Here is a 25740-nt window from a genome sequence, read left to right on the forward strand (position 1 = left end):
AGAATGCACTTTGGAGGTTGTCCTCAAGGTATACAATAAGCTCTAACACTTCGAGCTCTACTTAAATAGTTTAACTTTTGCTTTCCATTGGATTATACTTTCTTACCTTCCCCTTTACTTTTTTTAACATGATCTCTTTAGAACTGTTATTTTTAGTTTAAATGTTTATGAAGATGAGCTTACAAATAGCTGTTAGCTGTTGAGTCTCCTTGATCACATAATGAATGATTGTGCTGACTCTTGCGTCACTCGCAGGGATATGTGATATTATTTTCTTAGTTGTCTTTCAAAATTTCATGCAAGAAAAAAGAAATGCACAAAGGATATTTAAGCTTTTCTTTTGCTGTCATTGCCATGGAAACATTAAAAGTAAGGGGAACTGCAGGAAGGAGATGAAAAGGTAGAGACAAAGGAGGAGACGCGGAGCAGGAAAGAGAAAAAGAAAGCATGAGGTAGTACATTAAGTTGTAAGACAATAGATACTGTTTTGGTTCAGAAATTCTGTCATATTTGGAAAAGCTATACTTTTCAGACATGAAATGAAGGTTAGTTTGGTCAGTTTGTATAAAAATAAGACTAACTTTTCCATTCGACAGAAATACTGAAAACCTCACTTCAATTCATTTATTTTCTGATGTTTTCATAGTATTATAATTCTGAAAATGATAGAGATTTATGGCTGATTTGTATTATGCTAGGATGAATGCTTCTGGGCTAACATGTGCCTTCTGTTTGCTCTTCTATCTTTTTTTTTACATAGCTTGGACTATTGCCCAAGCCCTTTAGCAAAAAGACCACCCTGGGAAGTGTAGAGAAGCGCCTGAAGTCTGAATCCTTAAGTGTAATTTTCCCTGAAGGACTTAGAGAGTGTTCTTATCTCAGGTGCCCGAATCTAATCCAATTTTATCTAGATGCACTTACTATAAATATCACAATTTCTCTTGCAACCAGGCACTCCCTCTGCTTTTTCTCCATCCATCAGTCACCGATTTATCAGTCCTGACTTTGTATTTGTATATTGTCAAGTTCCGGTAGGTGGCAGCCCTGCAGCATTGTTTGGGGATTTTTTAGGATGAATAAAACTTACCATGCATCGCAGATGGCTTCTGTTACAAAACTCTCTGCAGTAACTCTGGAGTTCTCATCCCTTTCCTGCCTGATTTACATTTTCAAAGAATAATATCCCTAAATCTCCATTGTATATATATTTTTTCCTCTGATAATGTCTGCTATTGTATTCCATAATAAAATGTATATCAGGTGTATTTTTTTAGTCGCTGGAATCTCTTCTTCAATCCCTTACTTTCAGTTAACTCTACCACATGCAACAGTTACATTGCATTAAACTGGTAAAGCCGAACTGTATAAAAACCCATTATCTCTTTTATTTTTAATAAAGGGATTCTATGAGACTTGCTACCACCGTTTCATTTTGGAGAGCTGATATCTTGTTTGCATAGTCCGACGCTGTGTGGGAGTGAAGTAGGATGTTGTGAGAAGTTAGGCTGGCATGATTATCTGTGTGTCACCTCTCCAGTCCCCTCTTCATAATCTGATATAGTAACAGGACTCCCACTGCATCTATTTTTTCCTATTTATTTAATCTATTAAGCAATTTATCCATTTTTAAAGGTCTTCTGGGGTTTCATATGCACAGGTCAATACCTGGTAATATAGTATTTTCTCCTACCAAAGGAGAAACAACAAGTTTAGTGATAACCTATTTATTAGAACTATATTCTTTTAAGCAGTTTAAAGCCAGAAGTGCATGGTCTGTGCAACTTGATTTTAGTCTTCTACGTACTGATCCTATAAATCTGATTTGGGTTCTGTGTTGCGAACCTGCTCCTACAAGAGAGGAAGGGCATCAGATAGAATCACCCGGCTTTACTGGTATGAATGTCATGAAGCTGTTATTTTTTGGACCTACTCATACATATGTTATTCTCACAGCCCTTTAAATAGTGTTGGTGTTGCTAAGCAATATTCAAATCATTTCAAGATATTTTGAAAGCAGTGAATACCTGTTAACAGTCCTTTGGGCTATACTATTGATTTACTACTGAACTGTATTCATGCATTTTTCTCTGATTTCCCTGTTTTTGTTGTTTTGGGAGTTGTTGCTGTTGTTGCTGTTGTTCTTACTCGAAGAATTTAACCTTTAAAAGTAAAAAAAAGACCTGCAAAACCTGAAATGAGAGAAATGGGGTGGGGGGGGATATAGGAAAAGGTACACAAAGGGGAATGTTGTGTTCATTAATGCACGTTTCCTAGTGTTCTACTCCTTGAATTTGGGAATTGGAGAAAGTGGAGAAAAGAATTGCCAGACAGTGTGTTGTTGCCTGGCAGCCTGTAGAAATCATACGATGCTACATGAGGCTGCCTGACCTAAGTAGAATAGATATTTTTTGCGCCTTTCTTCTTCCTGTTAATTCTTGAAAGAGCTGTTGGGATACTGCCTGGTTAGAATGCTAAAAATGTCTTCAGTGGAGAAACACATATAGATACTAGTATATTTTTAGATGTGATGCAATTCATATTTTAGTTAAGGTGGTATATTTTTACATTCTTAGTTGGAAATGAAAGAAGATGTTCTCATAAAGAAAGGCTTTACTGCAGTTTGTGATGGTAGTGTAGGCTGCTACTAATTGTGAATATTATAAGTAACCTATGGATATTTTAGCTGTGCATTGCATAGATTGTATTTCTCTTCAGAACTAAGATTTGGTATTAACATTTTTGCTTTTATTTCAAAGGCATTGTCATCTTTTCATTTGAATGAATGAAATCTTTGTAGTAAATCATCCTCTGTCAGTCTGTAGTTGTTTTTCTTCATTTTTAAATCAAACTCACACTAATAGCAAAACAGAGAAATTCTTACTTTGATATGCTGCATATGAATCTCCTGCATGTCAATGCAGCTTGTAGAAGCAAGATTTAAAGAGATATCTTGTTGGGTCTAGATGATTTTTTCTTTCTATTAGCTACTTCTATTAAGGAGTGAAAAACATCACTGAGTTTTAAATTTGTGGGACTCGTGTATTAACTTCATCAACCTGTATCTTAGTTTTCTTCTAATTGGATCGTGAAGAAATTGTTTCCTAAAGAGATGACAGTTTTAAAACCTGGTGTTTTACCCGTGTGCTGTAAAACGTCTACAGTGGGTTACTGTTACAAGTAACGATGCTGACAGTAGAGTTTATTACAGGAGGAAGCAGGTAATGCCACCGCAGTTCAGAGCACCATTGTGGTAGGTGTCATACATACTAATTGGCAAAATGATTTTAGGAGGTAATTAATGAGTTTTCTGAGACAGTCTCCAAATATTGGAACTCTTTAACAAATGGCAAATTAACAAACCTCAGGGGAAATAGCTTGTGAGGAAAATATTTGAAAGCCTAAAATATAGGTTAAATAGACATTTTCTCAACCAAAATATATTTTGATTGTTCTTTATGGCATTTCAGTGGAGTTTGACTCATAAAAACGTTGCTTTATGCTTTCTCCTATCAAAGAGAAATATGTTGAGTGATAAGCTATTTTTCTTGAGTTCTCGGGTATCTGACTTGTTCTTCTGTGTTTTAGTCAAAGCAGGTCAAAATAACAAGTCTGGATGGTGTTCATTTCTTTCCATTGCTGATCACTGGTTCACTGTCTGTTCTCAGGATGATTTTGTCATGAGTTGGATGCTTGTATTGCACATGCTCAGCTGTAGATATTCTTTTGTTTGCAGGGGCTTTAGCTGAAGTGATCCTTTATTAAACTCTATTTGCTCTTTCATTTTTTTCATGGTATATCTAAAAATTGTGACACTTCTGTTTTTAACTTTGGCAAGTACATGGTCAGATAATCTGAATGGAAGCTTTTCATTAGATGTATTTCAGCAGGCAACATTTTGAGGTCCAGAGTGTGTCCTGGGAAATAAGTAATGCCAAATGATATATTTAGAAATCATAGACTCATAGAATAGTTTGGGTTGGAAAGAACCTTAAGATCATCTAGTTCCAATCCCCCTGCCATGGGCAGGGGCACCTGACACTAAACCATGTCACCCAAGGGTATGTCCAACCTGGCCATCAACACTGCCAGGGATGGAGCGTTCACAGCTTCCTTGGGCAACCCATTCCAGTGCCTCACCACCCTCACAGTAAAGAACTTCTTCCTTATATCCAATCTAAACTTCCCCTGTTTAAGTTTGAACCTGTTACCCCTTGTCCTGTCACTACTGTCCCTAATCAAGAGTCCCTCCCCAGCATCCTTATAGGCTGCCTACTGAAAGGCGTAAAGAGAAATGCCAAATATCTGAATTGAAATGCTTGACCTTTTATCACAACATTACAGTAATCCTGCCTTGAGGCAGTGTATTTACATGCATATTCTTTCATAATCAATTGAACTCATAAAATCATAAGTTTGGCTATTATCTTTCATCACCGCTTTTGTAATTCTTGAACAAGCACACATCAGGTCACATCTTCAGCAGCAGTGGTAGCAATGCTCCTTCTTGGAGGTAAGAATAAAATTCCAGAATCAATATCTGTTTTTTTTTTCCCAGCGTACAAATTCAAATCCAGCTTTACAGCACGTATCTATAATAGGATTTTATTTGACTTTTTAGAGGTTTGAGGGATGAATTTGTCTTTTTAAGGATATTTATATGGATAGTGCTAACCTGTGATCCATCTTCTAGTAAGGTTTGGTGGTGTCCAACTTGTAAGTTATAAGGAGGCTCTTTCTTCTGACACTCACAAAACTGCAAAGCTTACATATCAGCAGGGTTTGATCATACTAAATGGTCCAAAACTTGCTGTTATATTTAATTTTGGATACATTTTAATTGCTAAAAAGCGTTAGGATTTCAAATATTCTGTTTTAAGATTATTTTGACTGTGATTTTGACACTTTTCTAGTGAATTCAGGATTTCATGAGCGTTGTAAAATCTTGCGGTTATCTCAATTTCCCCTATTGCTATTACACTACACTCCTTAATAAGGTAGACACAGCCAGAATAGATGAAAATCACCAGAAAACCATCTCAAGAAAAACATGAATCTAATGTCTGATAGAGAAACCAGTTCTGGATCTGGAAGAGGTGCTTTGTGTTCAGTAACCACATCAACATGCCCATTCCCACAGTTAACAACAAAATAAAGTAATTACAAAAATCAGATGTGGATTGAGGTCAGTTCACATTATGAATCACGGTGTTACAGAGAAATAGAGCTGCCTTTGTAGTTAGGTAACTATTTTAATAACAAGCAAGATAGTTTCTTGAGGACAAGAGTTCTATATATTTCTATATTCAGATGCCAGTAGACCAAGATTGGTCCCAGTCTGCTTAAACTCAGCCCTCTTCCTGAACTATGATTTTCCAATCTGCGTAACTTCAGAGCATAATGCAGTTGGGGAAGGTATTTAAAAATCTTTGTCAGTAAGTGACTCTGTCAGTGACTCAGTCTTTCATGTCAGTATTGTCAATGAATCCCATTCCTGTCTTTGAAATGTTAAAATTACCCAGCACTAGGTCCTCCGAGGAGCTAGCTGATCTTATCCAATTGTGAATATTCCAGTGCTTATGTCACTGGTACATTTTGAGTTGTCCTGCCAGACATGTCTATTATTTCATGCTAGCTGAGGAGGAGTTACTTTCACAATACTGTCAGATATTCAGAATGTATCACAGGTGATGAGGCTTCCAACAGTACAAGAATCCTGACTCCTCACACTATTTTGGGATACAAGAAGAGGATGTTTTCTTCTTCCACAGAACTCCTGTCTGTTTCAGTCAAGCAAAACCATATTGCAGTACTTGTAACTATCGGTGACAAAGAAACTTTGTTTTGTGTATCTGCATCATGGATACTAATGAGCCATCTAACACTGCACATTTGTTACTAACTTCGAGGTGATTGATCGTTTTCATCATGTGTGGATAATTATTTCCCTAAATAGAATTCCTAATATCATGACAACTCACACAGCCTCCTCAAACCGATTCACTTGTGTAACTATGGCAGCTTCTTGTTGTATTGTGCTGCAAAGATTGTCTGATTAGTAAGAAATTATAATTTATTTAAATAATCAAACTCAATGTACTTAACAAGGAAACTTAATGATCTCTTAGAAGTTCTCACTGTGAATTGTATTCTCAATAGCATAATAACATCAGGGTTTTTTTTTCCTCAACGTTAGCACATAGAATTCAAGTCTATGAACAACCATTACTGCGTTAGTACAGAATCAGAGAATAATGGAATGAACCAGAGGATGTTACCCAGTTCAAATTATTCAAAGCAAAGCTACCTTCAGTGTCAGGTTAGGTTACTCAGTGCCTTGTCCTCTCCAAGGGTGGTCACTCCACAGTCTCTTTGGCCAACCTTAGTTTAGCAATGTTTTACCTGGACATCAGTCAAACTCAGTTTGAGTTGCTGGATTTAGTCACTGGAGGTTTGCCGAGAATGTAAGATGGTGGCTGGCTCTGCATGGGCTTCGAAGGTTTTGGCATAGTCCTCTCCAGAGATGCTTTCCCCCTGTCTGTAAAGGGGACCTGCAATAAATAAATAGCATTGTGAGAAGTGGACACTTTAGAAGGGAGAACCCCCTTGCAGGATGATCTGGATAGGCTGGAAGAGTGGATTAAGAAGAACCCAATGAAGTTCAACAGAGATAAGTCTAAGGTCTTGCACCTGGGTAAACATAATCCAAGGGTACTGCACAGGCTGGGATCTGCTTGGCTGGGGAGCAGCTCTGCGGAAAGGGTCCTGCAGGACACAAGCTCAAGAGGAGTGAACAGTATATGGCTGTTGCAAAGAAAGCCAACAGGATGCTGGGTTGCATCAACAAGGGGCATCACCAGCAGAGATAATGACACCATTGTTCCTCTCTACTTAGCGCTGGTCAGGCCACACCTGAAATACTGTGTTCAGTTTTCGTCACTTCTATACAAAAATGATGTGAAGGGGCTAGAGAGGGTCCAGAGAAGATCCACAAAGATGATTCAAGGGCTGGGAAGCCATATGAGGAAAAGCTGAGAGAGCTGGGACTATTCAGCCTGGAGGAAATAAGGCTCAGGGGAGATCTTGTCACCATGTTCCAGTATTTAAAGGGTGGCTAAAAAGAAGATGGAGACTCCCTTTTTACAAGGAGTCCCATGGAGAAGATGAGGGGTGATGGGCACAAGTTACTGCTGGGGAGATTCCAACTGGACACAATAGGAAAATTTTTCACCATTAGAACAGCCAGCCATTGGAGTAATCTCCCCAGGGAAGGGGTTACTCCCCAGTGTTGGACACTGTTAAGATTGGGCTGGACAGGGTGCTGGGCCATCTAATCTAGATCATGCTTTTGCCAAGAAAGGCTGGGCCAAATGATCCAACCTGGTATTCTATTATACTATGAAAATATTTGTACCTAAATTGAAAGGCATTTTGCCATAAGTTTGATTTAAGTCATGTATAAATAGCAGATCCAGCTATTCCATGCTGTTCAGACAGGGGTTTCTGTACTGGCTGTGGGTTAGCAATAGTAAACTGATAATACATTTGATTGCCACTATTAAAGGCGTTTGATTACATCAGCTTGGAACATATTCTATAATATGATTAAAATCACCCTGGAACATATTCAGCAGTTTTACACTTCAATAATATACAATATGGAATGAAAACCTGGCAGCAGACTGGATGAATTCAATGTTGCATGCAGGAATACAGAGTAAGCACAATTACAGTGCTTCAGAAGTAGCGGACAAGTAATGCATTTCAACAAATTCTGCTTTTGTCTTTGCTTAGTCTTCAAAATGAAGCTTCAGATTTCACAAGTGCAACTTGTAACTCGTTCAAGGTTAATAGTTATTTTTGAAGCTGTTCAAAGATTAGGATACATGCTTTATTATTTGTAGGTACTTCACATTTTAAATGGAATGCTTAACCGAGCTCTTTACTGAAACATCTTTTATCTTTTCCTTCCTGCTTCTTTTCTTTCCTCTCTTGTTTTCAAAGCCTAATGTATATTACTTATCTTTTGCTTTGATTCCCTCCCCCCCCCCAACTTTTAATCTCTCATTCTTCATCTGTTCCACTGGGACTCTTTCATTCTTTGCTTTCCCTCAGTTTACTTTCCCTATGGAAAGCATCCATACTGATATCACCAAAGATACATTCTTTGAAAGTGCCTTTCTTCTAAGTTAAAGGTCTAAGGGAGACTTTCCTCTCTTCAGTCAGTTTGATTCCTCTGCTTCCTTCAGTTGCCTGTTTCCTTTATTGTTTCTAAATTCCCTCGAAGTTGGAAAAGGGATCAATGGAAAAGGACACGATGAATTGAACCTTCAGAGAAAGCAAAAACTGAGACATGGAAAGGGAATGAGGGAGTAGAAGATAAACCAAGCTGTCAGCAAGCAAACAGTAGAATGGTGCAGAAATTCCATGGTGGTAAAATAATATGTTTTTTGTCTATTACCTTATTTGTTTGCATTCATTTTCTAATACTGTAAAATTTTTGAAGCAATGCGTGGCATTTTGGTACTAAGCTGCATACAATACATATATTTGTTGAGCACTAGGGTAATAATTCAACACATTAAGAATGTAAATTATTACTCATTTTTGAATTTTCATCAGCTAAATTCTTATGCATAGAAGTTACTGAATAAATCAACTTCAACCTGCTGGAAGTGTAAATGTTGTCTTGCCGGTATCCGGTGATAAGGTTGTATCAAAACCAAAGAATTTCCATTGTGCTTTTGAAGAGACAAAGTCATGGCACCAAAAAAGTGATAGAACAGGTTCCCCTTGGAAAAAAATTACTTGGGCAAACTGGTTGCAACATGAAATTCATGTTACACTGGGGTAAAACGAGACTCTGGTGTCAGAGCTGGGAAAACTTGGTGGAAGGTTGTGTGGTAGGAGTAGACCTATAGAAAAAGAAGTGCATCTGTAGGGCAAAGGAGTTAGTGCTGGGACCTGACATCCACTTCATACCCATTTCAGAAGGGTCTGTGATGATGACCGAGGTCTAGTGTGGACTCATGGCGTGAAAACTGGCAGTGGCTGGAGCTCCTGATTGAGTTTTATCTGAAGTTAGTCCAGTCTGAATATCTGAAGACCTCACCATGTTTTGAACCAAAGTGCAGTAAACAGGGACCAACAGAGGCACAATCCTAAAATGCAAATGTAGAGTCACACTTGGTTCCCAAATAGTTTCCTTATGGAGTTTTATCTATAAGGAGACTTGTGGGCATATGAGTCTCCACCCCAACTTACTTTGAAGTCTGTTATAACTGTTCCTTTGATTAAACATTTTTCTCTTTACTATCATGTTATGACTAGCAGTTTCCACTTGATGTCTATTAATCAAATCATTGTTATTTCCATGAGACTTCATAAACAATATAGAATTCTAAGTGCCAGGTGTTGTTTCTTCTATGTTCAAACAACACGATTGCATTTTAAAAAGCTGTCAATACAAAACTAAACTAAAAAAGGAAAATACCAAAATCAAAAGGAAAGCCAGTGTTCTTGTTCAGAGTTTGATTTACTGCATTTTATATCCCTTTTCTGGTAGGTGGTAATCTTCAAAATTAAACAAAATACTTTGTCATGGGAGTATGCATGCAGAAAAAACACTTTCCTGGGATTGATGGATAATTATTTTTCCATCTTAACCACAGAACTTAATCACACTAACAAAGTACTGAAATTTTACGTTATTAAAAATTTGCTTGTAGCGCTTTGCATTTTGATTGTTCTATTCTCTTGAAAAGAAGTGTTTAGTTCATAAAGTGGTTTAATTCATTGAAAAAATACAATTCCGTGAGAACTTTTACCAGCACCACCAGCAGATACTGTCTATATCAGTTCAGTCAGAAAGAAATAGTTGTCTCAGTATAGAATCATAGAACAGCTAGGGTTGGAAAGGACCTTAAGATCATCGAGTTCCAACCCCCTGCCATGGGCAGGGACACCTCACACTAGACCATGTCACCCCAAGACTCTGTCCAGCTTGGCCTTGAACACTGCCAGGGATGGAGCATTTGCCGCTTTTCTGGGCAACCTGTGCCAGCATCACAGCAACCTCACAGTAAAGAACTTCTTCCTTATATCTAACCTGTACTTCCCCTGTTTAAGTTTGAACCCATCACCCCTTGTCTTATCACTACAGTCCCTAATGGAAAGCATCCTTGTAGAACACCTTCAGATACTGCAAGGCTGCTATGAGGTCTCCACGCAGCCTTCTCTTCCCCAGGCTGAGCAACTCCAACTTCCTCAACCTGTCTTCATACAGGAGGTGCTCCAGTCCCCTGATCATCCTCGTGGCCTCCTCTGGACTTGTTCCAACAGTTCCATGTCCTTTTTATGTTGAGGACACCAGAACTGCACACAATGCTCCAAGTGGGGTCTCACAAGAGCAGAGTAGAGGGGCAGGATCACTTCCTTCGACCTGTTGGTCACGCTCCTTTTGATGCAGCCCAGGATATGGTTGGCTTTCTGGGCTATGAGCACACACTGAAGCTGGCTCACGTTCATTTTCCCATCATCCAAGATCCCCAAGTCCTTCTCTGTAGGGCTGCTCCTACCAGGGTATTATTCTTGTTTACTGCAAAGTTGAATTAAACAGAAGTGAATTTAGGCTTCACTTATGACTGTCGGCTACCTATCATTCAGTATTTAAATAAAATGAAAACTATCTTGGATATAATCAAAGGGTAATGGAATTCTCTCAGACTGTAAAATCATTGTTAGCATTTATATTTGGTACATCAGTATTTATTTATAGCCTGAAGTGGTATTGATTAATTTTTTTTTTTTTATCATAGCTTTACAGTTTGGTTGGAGTTATACTATGCACAGTTAGTGTGAAATGTACAGAAATTGCCAGAATTACTATGAACTTAGTGTCAAAGTTGGTAAAATAGCATAAGCTCAAGAGAGTTTTGAAAAGGAGAGCTAGAGTGGAAAATGCCAATGGAATGTTTGGGCTTAAATTTAGTTCTCACTTTTATTTATAGGAGAAATGTGCAAAAGCCCACCTCACTCCTAAGAAAAGACTTTATTGTCAGTAACTTTGTATTGTGCATCTGTGACCTTTACTGTTGAAACCCTGGTTCCTACTTAGGATGAACATAAAAGTTATATTTGGAAAATGATAAAATCTGTCTACTTGCATACACCACTACATAAGCCAGGAGTGTCATAGAACCATAGAATCATAGGGTAGGAAAGGGCCTTAAGATCATCTAGTTCCAACCCCCCTGCCATGGGCAGGGACACCTCACACTAAACCATACCACCCAAGGCTTCGTCCAACCTGGCCTTGAACACTGCCAGGGATGGAGCATTCACAACCTCCCTGGGCAACCCATTCCATTACCTCACCACCCTAACAGGAAAGAACATCTTCCTTCCTTCCAATCTAAACTTCCCCTGTTTAAGTTTTAACCCATCACCCCTTGTCCTGTCACTACAGTCCCTAATGAAGAGTCCCTCCCAGCATCCCTATAGGCCCCCTTCAGATACTGGAAGGCTGCTATGAGGTCTCCCAGCAACCTTCTCTTCTCCATGCTGAACAGCCCCAACTTTCTCAGCCTGTCTTCATACTGGAGGTGCTCCAGCCCCTGATCATCCTCGTGGCCTCCTCTGGACTTGTTCCAACAGTTCCATGTCCTTTTTATGTTGAGGACACCAGAACTGCACACAATGCTCCAGGTGAGGTCTCACAAGAGCAGAGTAGAGGGGCAGGATCACCTCCTTCGACCTGTTGGTCACGCTCCTTTTGATGCAGCCCAGGATACGGTTGGCTTTCTGTGTCACACAGAAATAAGCAAGCCTGTGCTTGAAAATTGAGAACCATGTATGGGAAATATTTAAAAGTGTATCCAATATGCTAAATTAAGCAGAAAATATTTTCTCATCAGGTAAATATTTGCTCCAAATTTTAAAACAAAATCCAAATAAGCAGAATTTTGGTTTTAAGAGAGAGAATCATACATAGAGAATCATAAATATATATGAAGTATTTTAATTTCTTGTTGGCTATTAGAAGGCAAAGGGCTCAATATTTTTAGTTTTTTTTAAAAAGGAAAAAAATATGGGGAAAAATACAAATAAGTGGGATTTAGGAAAAAGAAAAAGTAAGGCTAAGACACAAGTGTCACAGTGAGTTAGACTGGCAGACCTTTAGCTTGCTGTCCTGGTGTTGATATTTGCTAGCAGCATATGTTTAGGAAAGAGTGCAAGGAGCAAGGAGAGTGTGGGGTGAGCTTTCCCCTGCTATATCTTCCAAGCTTCCATGCAGCTGTGATTTAGAAACTTCCTGAACTGAAATTAGCATCTGAATCACTGTTTTAATAGCCACCAATGGGCCCATAATACACTCATTTTGCTAAGGATTTATTGAACCCACTCATATGTTTGAGCTTGCCTGCAAGAACGAGTTTCTGAAATTAATTAGATATTGTATGAAATAGTAATTATTGTTGTTCATTTTAAATGTCCTACCTTATTATCCTATTTTATATCTCCTCATTTATTGATTAGTGGCCAAGTTACAAAATAGCGGTGTCTCTCTTTCCCTTTTTTGCTGACTTAATGACCATTATCTTTGTTTAGAGCCTGAACTGCTGCATCGACTAGACTCTCAAGAGATGCCAAGCCCTCAAATGTATATTTTGCTCTCTCATATTATTCTTAAAGAAAGAATACTCTAGTCTTCCAATGTATATGATTGTCTTTTTAACCTCTCCTTTTTCATATGTTTAGTAACTTGGTGCTATTTAGTAAATTGATTTAAAAAACGTGGAGGCAGTGCTCATATTCAACTGAATAAAATCTTTGAGGAAAGGCATTGTGATAAGTCACGCAGTGCAACTTATGAGCCTTAGGTGGACAGTTAGAGACTTGCTTTGTGTCCTCATAGAGCTGAAAAGAATGAGGTAAAATCCAAGTCCATACAGAGCTCATTTTCAGCCAAGCATTGGGGTAGTTTTTTTCTTAGAATTGGCTGTGCTGTTAGTAAGAAAATGGCACTAGACTGGAATGGTGAGTATCCATTGAGTATCCACTTCAATATTCACAGCCACCAACAGCAGCACTGAAGTACAACATGACAAATTTATGCTGATGTTCTGAAGTTTATTATCTTTGAGTGACCTTTGGCTGACAGCTAGAGCTGAATAATATTGACAAATCATGGTGGATCAGTTTAATTTGGTTTTAATACAATTTGCTAATTACTCTTGAAATTAGGTTTTCAGGAGGCTTCATTGTAATGCTGGAAAAGGATATCGAGGAAGGAATTGAAAACTTGCAGCAATAAGAACAATGCCTTAATTTTAGGCTATTTCTGTAAAACATTACTGCCATTTTAACAACAAGCAAGGGATCAAAATAAGATGCTTGGGAAAAAAATAAGAAAGAGTAATAAAGTTACAGCTAGCTGTTTAATGGGATGTGATGATGGGGAAAATCAGTTTGCAGATCTGACATACGTTCTCTCCATTTTGCCTACATTCATTTGCTGTGTTAGGAACATCCCTTCGATTTCCTTAGTCCATGTGCACTTTTCTGGAGGAAAACAACTTTAATGTGGGCCATCATATGTGAATTTGTAATGTATTAAGGCAATTTGCTTTTGTTAGCTTTCTAGAAGTAATTATGGTAGTGTAAAATGAGTTGCTGGTCTTCCCAAATCAATTGAAGAATAATGAGATTAATCACGAGTAGGAGGGGGCCCAATAGAAATCTAATATGGAAGAGCAAAATGGGATTATGTGGAACATACAGTCTTTTATCCCCCTCCTGTTAAAAAGGGAAATATTCCATCATGTGAATGGATTCTCCTACGGTGTTACATGGTTGCTAAGCAGATGAGGTCAAGTGACAAGACCTCGCTGTGAATGACGAAGTGGTGCAGTGCCTTGAATTCCAAGCATCATGAGGGTACAAAATCAGTGAAGAGAGTTCATAGGTGATAAACACTCCATATTATGCCCTCACACATGATGCTTTCTGAACATTGTAAACACTCAAGCTATGCTTTAAAAAGAGTTATAAATTAAAGTCTTGACAAGATGATGGTATCTCCATCAGAGAGACTCTTGTGAGAAGAGCAGGCAGGAGTGAGACGTAAAGAGGAGGGGTTGCAAGTACTGCTGAGGCTTTCCATGTGTGAGATGCTTTTGCTGTCCTCTATGAGGTGGAAGTGTAAAGAGCTGAGGGTAGAGGTATCTTAAGCTTCAGTCTGTCCCTAATCCTCATGCCTCAGGAATAACCATTCACCCATTATCTTAAATAGGGTATGGACATCTCATGACAAGTTGTCACTGCTGTTTTAACTTAGACAGATGGGTGTAGATCCATAGATCTGTCATTCCTTTTGCGTGCTGAGAAGTATTCAGGCTTTAAAACTAATGTGATGGAAAAGTACATGGCGATTTAATAATTTTGGAGACTTATTTTTATTTCAAATAATCAAACAGGCTAATTAAATGGCTGAATTTCACAGAAACATTTTGTCTAATCAAGGTCTTGGAGAGCAGTGGATTTGAAATGAGCAGATCTTTTCTTGTTAAATATTGTCAAACTATGAGCTATCACTCCATACGGTATATTAAGAAAGACACTTGTCCAATCACTGGCATCATTTTGTCATGTTAAATAATGCAAATAGAAATGTTGTGAAAATCTAGACATTAATTAGAAAGGCAATAGTAAAGCAAGGTAAGTGGGAAGTTTGACTTTGTAATTAGTCAAACTTTTCTCATTAATGAGGTTAGTTAAAACCCGGAAAAAAACCTGTCATGGGCTGTTTGTTCTGGAACAGGGTCTGTGCAAAGAAGACAGCATCTAGGCTTTTCCTTTGACTACATTTTTAAAGCACTGTAATTTTCTTCTTTTTATTGATAGTCTGACAAACCTGCGTTTGTTATTATAGTAGATATGACCTAATGTTCTTGAACATTTCCTTTTAAATCGTGGCTGTGTTATTGTGCCTTTTAATGGTTTATCAGCTTGTGTGGCGAGATGTTAAGTAGCTTGAGAAATATCACAATAATTCTCAGTTAATAATCTGCTTTAAAATGAACCTTTGAAGCTACAAGAAGAAAGTTAGACCTGTGCAAGAGGCATGAATGTTACCAGAGGAAGCAAACCCCAAACTTTCTTTTGGAACATTTCTCACTGCTCATCAAGGCTAACATCTACTTCAGGTTGTGTTGTACCAAGTGGTGGCTTACTGAGGTTTGCAAATGTGTGTCGCAGGTTGTAATGTAACAAGTAAGTTTTAGGGTACTTTAAGGCAGCCTCAGAAATGAAATTGGATAGTTCCTAAATTGTCAAAGGATGTCAGGGCCCCGGAAATGTTATTTTTTAGTACAGCTGTACTGGGCTGTCTCTTGCCTGAGGTTGTTTATGGAGCATTCCCAAGGTGGTTTGCATTTGCCAACAATAAAGTTCTTATGCCCTAAACGCTGTATTCGAAATTCTGTATCCACACTTACAGTGTCACAAAACCGTTTCTTCCACAAATGATGCTTGTTCTAGTTACTGGGTACCTCTGAATTTCCCCTTTTGGGAGACATTTGACCTGTAGTTCTGTTAGGTGCTTTTGAGCCTGTTCTGCAGGTCTCTCTTTCAGTTCCACCTTGGGAAGACTAGAAACTGTGTGCATGCATAGCCCAGGAGTTTAGTAAGGAGGATGAGACAGTGGTGGTAAGGAGAGACTCAGAGACTTACCCAGATATGGTGGGTCTGAACACCATAAATGTGGGGTGTATTTTGAATGATGGGACTTTGCAAGGAATGCAACAAAACCTTGTGGAGAAGCTGGCATTCCTGAGGTTACCTCTGCATAATAGAGTGTGCTGGAATCATGGAGGTACTGTTTCAGATGCACAAATAGGGTTTAGTATTCATGCAGCTTTGATACTGTTGTGGATGTGGATCTTGGAAGCAGTAGAACCAACACCAGCTAAGACGTATTTTGTGTCTAAACTGCAGAAATTACACACTGACACTTTAATTATTATTATTCTATTTACATTACTTGTAAAAATGAGCAATAAGTAAACTAGTTACTTTACATCACTGATCTTTGATATATGAATTACTAGATGTACTTAAAATATTAGTTACAACTAGGTGTTAGGTATTAGCTACTAGGTCAGCGAGGGACTGAAAGTGCAGGGCTATATGTTCTTCTTTGTGCATGAAAACTGTTGACGACACAAGAGCAGAAGTTCTTTGTGATTCTTTTTCTCATAGGATCACGTCCTCAAAGTAGTGGCAAATTTGTTCTGAAAGATACTGAATATTCTAGAACCTCAGCAGGAGTGATGTGTGTGTTATCTGGAGCTCCATGCATCACCAATCAGCCAGTCACACAAACACTGTGGTTTGTGCTTTGATGTAATTCATTTCCTCCCTTCCCTTCTTCGGTACTACAAACAGCCCATCTGTTAAAGTGAGTAGACTGTAGACAGCATTTCAACTTTTGGTATGTGAAGTATTCTTGATGTTTTCTATAGAAATATGAGGTCCTCATAAATCCTCATACAGATTCTCTGCAGTGAAGGGTATGTATTTTTCTTTATCTACATGTGAAGTTGCAGAAGTGTAGATGAGTATGAATAATGATAAAAAGAATGCAGAGTAACGATTGGCTTATTTCTGGTTTTCCCCTTTTTGGAAAAATATTGCAAAACCCATGAGAAGAACTATCATCAACCATCTGCTGTTGTCAGGTGATCTTGATCTTTTTCACTTTGATTTCTTTTTAATGAGCATGGCAGACAAATTGGATTCTTCTTGTTGGCTGAATGTCTGCATTATGGTCTCACCTTAAGATAGTTTATGTTTTCATTACAGAGTTACAATTAGATATTAGAAGGAAAACATCTCATTACTCTTTGCCCAGAGAAGCTGTGGGAGCTCCATCACTGGCAGTCTTCAAGAGCAGGTTGGACGGGCTTGGAGCAGCCTGCTGTAGTGGCAGGGGGTTGGAACTAGATGAGCTTTAAGATCCCTTCCAACCCTAACCATTCTATAATTATTTATACATGATGCTACTTGTTGCACAATTATACTATCAAATTTGACCATAATAATTCAACATGCTAGTAATGAGTGAATATTATTTATGTTTTAAAAGGTTTAGGTTTATTTTGACTTGACGACTAAACTGGTGGTTCACAAGCAAAGTTTATATTGAGTCTTTGGTGTAAAGTAGGAAGAGCCTTCTGTAGGAGTAACTGTCAACAACTACAGAATACTTGAGGCTGAACAAGTGTTGGCTTTTGCATGGTTCTTTCAATTTGCAGTAGTGTGGTTACACATTGGCTTGGTCCCATTGAGGATCTTGATTCTTCAGGCTGCTGTGAAAGCAGCTTCCATGAAAATTCTGAGGATGGAGATTGGACATATTTGTAGGCTTCATACCCACAATCCCTTGTTTTACGCTACTGAAGTAAGATTTTGTAAAGCCCTAATGGAAATATTTGGGGTTCTTCTGATTTCTCACAAATCTCTCTGTTTTACAATCAGCCCCCAGTATTCCTCAAACAGTTTGTTGTAGGTACTTGGGCACAGTCAATCTACCGTCCCAGAGATGATAAATTGGGAGCAGGATAAATAGTTTTTGTCCCTTTTTTTTACCACACTAATATAGTGGAATATCTGATACTAAGTCAGTCTTTTTGATGACTATTTTCTTTAATAAACCTTGAATGGTCACATAAGGCTATATTCTTTTTGGTTTTCTTGACTTCCTCTAAAATCGTCCACAGCAGAGAGGGAAGGCTGAAAATGCGGTTGTTTTCCATAGCCATCAGGAATTTGTTGCAACATTGCTTTACTGTTCTTAATTAAATTTTCTGTTAGATATTTTCAATTTCTTTGTACTGTGTTTTGTGCAGATAATAATTAAATTTATAGCATTATATTTCACCACACGCAATATTGTAATGGTGAAGTCTTCCTCTGATGCTGCCATGTTGATTCATTTTTGCTTGTTCTTTCCATCCTTACTTTTACCATAACAGTGATAGTCATTGTTATTAAGCCAGGTTGTAAAACAGCTGGAGTTGTTACTATAGAATAATGTTTCTTAAAGCATTTTTTGTATTCTTTAATTACCAAAGAGAATTTTTATTATGCTCCATGCAAAACACATAAAATACACAATGAAAATCTGATTTTGTGTTTTGAAATTGATCAGAGGAATTCAGTGATGAGCATCAGTATGTCTCCTTGGTATTCTGGATGAGTTGAGCTGAGTGTAAGATTGCCAAGTCTCTTATGAAGTTTCACAGTCCTGAAGTTAGTGTGGAGCTAAACCCCACACCTCTTTAAACGAAGATTGTTCTCTTTCCAATGTGAGTAAAAGACTAAATCGTTAAGCTTCCTATTATGGTGAATTTTTCTGTGGCAGGTCTATATGATTGCATCTTGTAGAGCTCATAGGCTATTGGAATATCAAAGCTACACAATAGATTAACAAAATACATATAAAAAAGTAAAAAATTAAGGTGAATTCCTCCTACATTAAGAATTTAACCATATTAAACTTTTTCATCTGTATTTTAACTAAGAATCTCTTTCACTTCTTTTATTTGTCTGTTGACAATTCTCTGCAAGACTGGTTTAGCGCACTGGAAGTCTATTGTAATTGCTGTGGGGAATTAAACTTCTAGATATAACAGTACAGGTTACTATGTGAAGTATGAAAACCTGGGCAGTGCAAAATATTGAAGAATAATGAATTAGAAAGAAAATACACATCATAATAATTTAGAAAATTTTGAATATGTGGAAGTAGGTTGGTATAGCCATAAATTTTCTAAATCTGTTTTGTGTTAAAGCTGACTGTGATTTAGAAATGTATAGTTCTTACAATTAGCTATCTAAAACATGCATTTGAGAAGTTGTCTTTGTGTAAAGAAGGAGTAGCTAACTGAAAAAGAAATAGGCTAAATTGGTGTCCCGGGTTCAGCAGTAGCAGTCATCTTTCTCTTTCTTGGTAGCTGGTGCAGTGCTGTGTTTTGACTTTCAGCTTGGGAACAGCGCTGATAACACTGATGTTTTGGTTTGGCCAAGGACTTTGTGAGCCTCATGCTTTGCCAGGGAGGAGGGAAAGCCGGGAGGAAACAGAGACAGGACACCTGACCCAAACTGACCAAAGAGGTATTCCATACCACAGCACGTCATGCCCAGGATGTAACTGGGAGTTAGCTGGAAGGGCTGGTGGACTGCAGGGTTAGAGGAGGTATCAGTTGGTGCTTGGTCAGGCTGGGGGGGCGAGTTATCGGTCGGCTGGTGCTGAGGTGTTGTATTCTATTCTCTTGTTATTTCCCTTATCATTATTATTATTGGTGGTAGCAGTAGTGATTTGTGTTATACCTTAGTTACTAAACTGTTCTTATCTCAACCCATGGGAGTTGCATTCTTTTTGATTCTCCTTCCTATACCTCCGGGAGTAGGGGGAGGGCAAGAAGGGGGTGAGTGAGTGAATGAGCTATCTGGCTGGGTTTAAACCATGACAATCAGAAACCCATATAATGCAGATATGTATAGTCTGGCATATTTTACATAAATATTGCTACCTTAAAAACAGAGCATGAAAGCAATAAAAGCAATATATTACTATTTTAGGATTTTGCAGTAAAAGAGGCTTAAGAATTAGAATATTATTAAAATCATACTCCTAATTAAATGACCCACAACAAACAGGCTTCAAAATACTTTTCATTTAGCAGTTTAGTTTTTATATTTGCAGCAGAGATGTTTCCTGTGAAATTTTACCCTGTCAATTAGTAAGGTCTGAGGAATAAATATATCAGTTTTCAGCTCATAAACTAATCACTATTAAACTTTGATTTCAAAGACTTCAAAGTACTGAAAAACTGTAAATCTTCACAAACTGCTCCAGTGGGGGCTCCTTCCATGGGGAAAGAACACAGCCTTGCCATGCAAACCCAGTACAGCTGTATCTTCATCTTCAGGGTGCTCAAATATTAGAGAGTCTTTCAGTTTACCTAGAAATTATTCAACAGTTTAATTATATAATGTCAATTTCTTTCTTGGTTGGGAAGCTTACAATGGTTTATTAGTATCTTGGGCAAAACAGATTGAGGTATTATTTCAGATGGAGGGATTTGGATGTTCAAAGATAGGCTGAACATGATGGTAGGTGGCACCAGGGAAAGCCAGGATGAGTAGGGATGTGGGATCTTTCTAAAGAAAAGTCCTTGTAAGAAAAGGTAGCATTGAGTTGGTTGGACAGCACTTGAATTTAATGAATGTCACCAAGTGTGTGTGAAATGGTACCTAATAACATTTTGTGAGTCCTTCTATATTGATATTGAAGCCCTTGGATCATGGCAAAGTAGAACTAGATGCCTCTGAATATTTGCATTTTCTGTGGTGTGCTGCTTTTGTGGTAGTTCTGGAAAGCATGATTAGGAAAGCCTTGTAAATTCATAAACATCAGTCTTACAAAATGAAAAATGCTGACTTTGGTAGCACTGTGTTTCACTCACTATCACTGCTGATTAGGTAGAGAATAACAAAAGGTTTTTTTTCCCCACCTCCTCTAATCACTGTTCCTGCTGAATTCATAACTGATGGAATATGCTCTTAAGAAAGAGAAGCACAAAGATCATGCAGAACCGCTGCTTTGTGCCACTTAGGGTTTTTGGTTTAGCTGGGTGACATTTTGGGGATGGGCTGCATTTACTTGTTGGATATTGTGGTTTTGAGTTGAAGGAGGAAGAGATGTTCTCTTATTCTGTCTTTTTCTCCATAAGCCAGTGATAATATTCAATACATGTTCTTTTGTTTCCCTTTATCTAATTATTTGTATACCTCTGCATCCCTATTAAGAAGACCACGTATTTGCTCACTTAAGCCATTGGTTCTTATTTTACCTTTTTCACCTTCCTTTTTGTTGTATATTTCTAACTGCCGCTATTTCTTTCCTGGACATTCCTAACTGCCCTCACAAGTCCTGTCTCCAGGCTGCACTTGACCATTTTCTACTTTCTTGCTCTTTCTTGCTTTAGAAATATATTTGTTCTAGTGATTATTTTTTTTTACTATTTCCTATCATAAAAATAAGACAACTTAGCCAATAGATATTTCCCTATGTCTTACTATGTCTATGGGAGGACTCTATTGGTTATTTAAGGCTGTATGGGTTTTTCTGCAAAGGGTCACCAGATAAATCTTACCCAGTTGACCTTCCCACCCCTTCAGCCAAATGCAATAAGGTGCCCATGTTTTAGAGATGGAAGTACTAGAAAATTTATGATATTAGACTATAAAATATATGAATTTCTTCCATAAGGTAATTTCACCATTTATTGCTACAAGCTATGCAGATAGCTAATAAACCTAAGAAACAAGGAAAAGTACTTTTCTCTCCTTCAGTGTGTTAGTTGTCTGTGAGTTTGTAGCACTTATCTAATGTAATGCATGTGCTTGCATTATTGTATTGGTCCTTTACATAATGAGAGAAAAGGCAGAAAAATAGTCAGAGTGAAGAATATAAACCTTTTCTTTCTCTTTGGGACTTATCCAGAACCAATTAAATTCCAGTTAAATCACCGAAGTACAACATGCACAATTATAAACAGGAAAGGTGATTGGAAATCGGTGAGATCAGCAAAGCTTCTAGAACCTCCATTTGCATTCTTTCATCAGACTGATAAAATTTCATGGTGCTTGCGTCCACACCAACAGCTTGTTCGATCCGTGGATAACGTTGAAGTCATGATTAGGGAGGAGATTCAGGGTGTTCTGCCTTGCTTAAATCACTAAACCAAAGTTTTCTTTCAAGCAGGAAACAGGCCCAAACCAAAATTGCTCCTTTCAGCAATCATTTATCATGATAAAGAAGAATATCGTGTAACTGAGTGCTCGAATTACCAGTACAAGGAAGCAAGGGAGAGACAGAGTATATTAAACACCTTTAATCTTTGCTGCAGCAAATCCATGCACCTTGCAAGTGCATTTTTGTCTTTGTGCTCCCTGCTGTATTACTTCTGTGCTTGCAATTATTTGTACTATATACAGTAACATAATAATTTAATTTTATGATAACGTTCATGTATTCAAAATTGTATTCAAGTTTCTGTGGGAACTTGTACACATGTAACAATAGGAAGTTATGGAAATGTTTCTGAAAAAACAGGGCAAAACTACTGTTATATTTACTAGTAACATTTATCAGGTCTTTTGTTGCTTCTCATCTACTCTTAAAATGGGAGTTGCAGTGGAATGGCAGAAAGATATAATTTAATCTTAAAGAGCATGCTATGTTGAAAGTAACTTCAAAGCTATGATTAAACGTACTTACAATAATTAGTTTCAAAGCATTATAATTCCTAGCAGTGTTTGAAGAATTCAGCATCTAATGAAGTAAAATAAATTACGCACTACTTTGTTCATTGAATAACCAATTTTCTTCTCCTAACCACCATTTATCAACAGATCCTTTCACTAGAAAAATTCCCAGCTCTCCTTTAAATGTGCTCAGACCCAAGCACACTCCTCATTCTCCCTCCCACACACACATTGAGCTCGATACCTTCATTGGATTGTAATGTACAAAACCTAATAGTTCATTTTGGATTATGAGTTGAATCAAGAGAAAGGAAATGTGTTCAGTGCATTCTGTAACGCTGCTCTAAAGGACTCCTGTTAGTATTGAAAAAGGAAAAAAAAAGGCATGTCCAAAATTCTATATTTTTATATTCTTAAATAATGCTAAATTGAGCAGCTCCACGTGCTCTATAATCCAAGCTGTAATTTCTTGTGGAGAAAATATGAAACTTCGTATTTGTCATTGTTTCTTCACACCAGCCAAGTCAATAAGTTAGTATTTTCGATGACTGAAGCAAAAGGTACAGTATTTATACAAGTAATCTCACTGGCAGTAGAGCAAATCTTAGAGATTTTGACCAGAGGATGTGAAGTATCATGTGAGTTCCCTCCCAGCAACACATTTCAGCAACAGGAAGAAAATGTAGGTGAGAAATTGAGAGGAACAGGAGAAATTTCCATGTGAGTGTACAACGGGGGAAAAGGGACTAGCAAGTGGTCATATAGGCAGGGTTTCTGGCTCCTTATATGCTTTAAGTATCTAAGTACTTTTAAGTACCATGAGAAAGCAAATTTGCTTTAAATTTCTTATTTATTGAAAATGATTTAACTTTAATTACAATGAGAAAGTAAATTTGCTTGAAATTTTTTATTGGTTGCAAATGATTTGCAGTACATGTGATGTGGCAGTGCTTCTGCCTGTTACCCCTTTGGAAACTGGAGCTGAACTTGGACTCTGTAAAACTGGGATAATCCAGCACATAGGAAAATGGGAAAGAGGTCTGGTTGTTCCTACCAAGCTTGAAGTTCCTTTAAGTTCTTACTGTCTTTTAAGATTGTGCTGTATTATTTTTTCCTAAAGTAGGACTATAGTAGGGTTAACCTTTATAACTGCCCATACAGTGATTTAATCAGAAAAACTTCATGTTCCTTACTCCTGTCTTAAAATCAAAATAATTTATTAGTTTTTTTCAGCTGGAGTTTGAAGCATCTCTTGACCATCAGTATAGCTTGAACACCTACGTTAAAAAAGGAAGATCACCATTTTCTTCCTTCTCCATTGTGACTGTTTTTTCTTCCTAGTAGAACTGGACAGCATTTACTCTTTAATTTATTCTTTCATTCTATCTTTCTTGCTTTCTTTCTATTTGCATATGTATATTCATGTCACAGTTCACATTGGGCCTATCGAAATTTAGAGTTTCCATCTATCTGTACACAATATCTTGAGCAATGTGTCTAACCCTTCCTAGGCCTATTAACATGAACAATAGAATTTTGTAAGGGTGATCCAGTTTGAATACGTGTTTGCTGTATTAAGTAGTCTGTTGAGATGCTATAGTAATACTCAAAATGACAAATACTCCAGAAGTTTTATAGTAATTTTGAGAAACAATATGATTTATTTATTGCTAAAGACTGTAACTTATGAAAACTAGCACTTAAAAATGTTAATCTTAAGCCCCTGGAAAACTGGAGACAATTTTAAAACAAGTTTCCTCATTAATTTTCAATTTATAATGAGTATTATGTAGGCACATTTTAACCCCCTTGGGAATAGTTTGCCATAAATTAGTCCCTTTGTGATGTAGTATCTCATTTAGGTAAAGTAATGAATAAGAAGACATTTTAGAGAGAGATATATGCCCATATCTTATAATCTAAATACACATATCTTAGTAATTATATTTTTATGACCATATATATGCAAGAAAGATAAACAGAGATAACAGAGCAATTGTGATACAAACCGATGAAACTTCAGAAATTAAAACTCGAAAGAAATGTTCTTTCTGTAGTGTTACTAGTCTTACAGTCACTTACTGCCATTCTGTGTTGATTATGCAATATGGATTATTTACTGAAGAAATCCAGCAATAAAATATATAGTTTACCTGCTCCTCACTGAAGACATGAAGGATTGAGCTCTAGTTTGTTATAAAATTGGATGGTCTTAGCAGACATAGTTATTGATTTGGTATTCTTATTATTTGTAACACTCCATGAATATAAAATGTGGCATTGAATGTATAAAAAGCACTGTGTGTTTCATTTTGAAAGCTTTGATTTCTCCTTGTTACCCTGCACAAATTTTAGGAATATACTTGGTATTCCATGACCATACTGAGCCGGTTTTACTTGTGTTTTGATTTTTATTTCTTGTATAGGAAATGCAATCTATTCTGCTTGTACTGAATTACCAGACCTAAATATATATACATACATACATATATATATTGCAGCCTTTGCATATGTAAGCTATTGCCTCTGTATTCCCATCTCTGAAAGAAACCTGTAGGACCAGACTCTTGCATTTGCTTCATTTGCTAATAAGATTGCTATGATTTTGTGAAAACATAGAACAGCAGAAGCAACAGGAGGTGCCTAGGGAAAAAACCATATCCAGAGAACAAGTGTGAAGTGATGTTTCCCTGGAATGCTTTCTCAGCCTGTGCTACACCACAGCTTGCAAAGTAAGATGAGACAGAAAATGAAAACACTTTTGTTAAAAAGTTAGGGGACAAGTTTTATTCCAAGTACTTTTCATGCAGACATTAAAAATGTGCGTATAATGTGCACGGTTCTGAGCTGTTGTGGTTAACTGGCTTCTGTCAGTCTTATTTTTTGGGGGGGTAAGTAGATCCAACTTCGCATCAGGATGCATAAAATGATGTTCTAAGGTGATTCCATCCCTGTGTTTTCAAGCTGGAGACATCCATCCATGATGACTTCATGTCATATTTGGATAGTTTAAGCAGATTCAGATTTAGTTTTCTTTAAGTTTGAAGTTTACTGTTATCTCAGCTCTTTTTTTTTTGGTTTGGGGGTTTCTGTTTTCAGTAAAAAATATAGCTTTATTGAGAAGCATAGTTCATAAAACTGCAGAGTTGTGCAATGAAAAATGCTTTCAAATATCTTTACTCCAGTTGTTGCTTTTAACATATTCACATGATAATTTCTTTTGCAAGAGTCAGTTTTGTTTCATTGAGTTATCAAAAACAACTTTTGAAGAACTTTAACAGTTAAAAGGAAAAATGAAGAGAAAAACCCTGATATTTTTCAATGTCTCTGATCCTGCTTTATGTACAGAGATGTGTGGTCAAGTTTATAAGGAGGTTAGAATTCTGAACTCCCTTTTTCCTTATTGTA

At 37.4% G+C, this 25740-nt stretch overlaps 1 protein-coding gene across 1 annotated transcript in view; it reads left to right on the top strand.

The window, feature by feature from the left end:
- CTNNA2 (catenin alpha 2) overlaps positions 1 to 25740 on the top strand; it is a 503340-nt gene that overhangs the window by 203156 nt on the left and 274444 nt on the right. The gene's annotated exons all lie outside the window — the stretch shown is intronic.

This window comes from Pezoporus wallicus, unplaced genomic scaffold (genome assembly GCF_028554395.1).
Source record: "Pezoporus wallicus isolate ANWC-B61680 ecotype Strahan unplaced genomic scaffold, APGP_CSIRO_Pwel_v1 contig_6644, whole genome shotgun sequence".
Taxonomy (NCBI): domain Eukaryota; kingdom Metazoa; phylum Chordata; class Aves; order Psittaciformes; family Psittacidae; genus Pezoporus; species Pezoporus wallicus.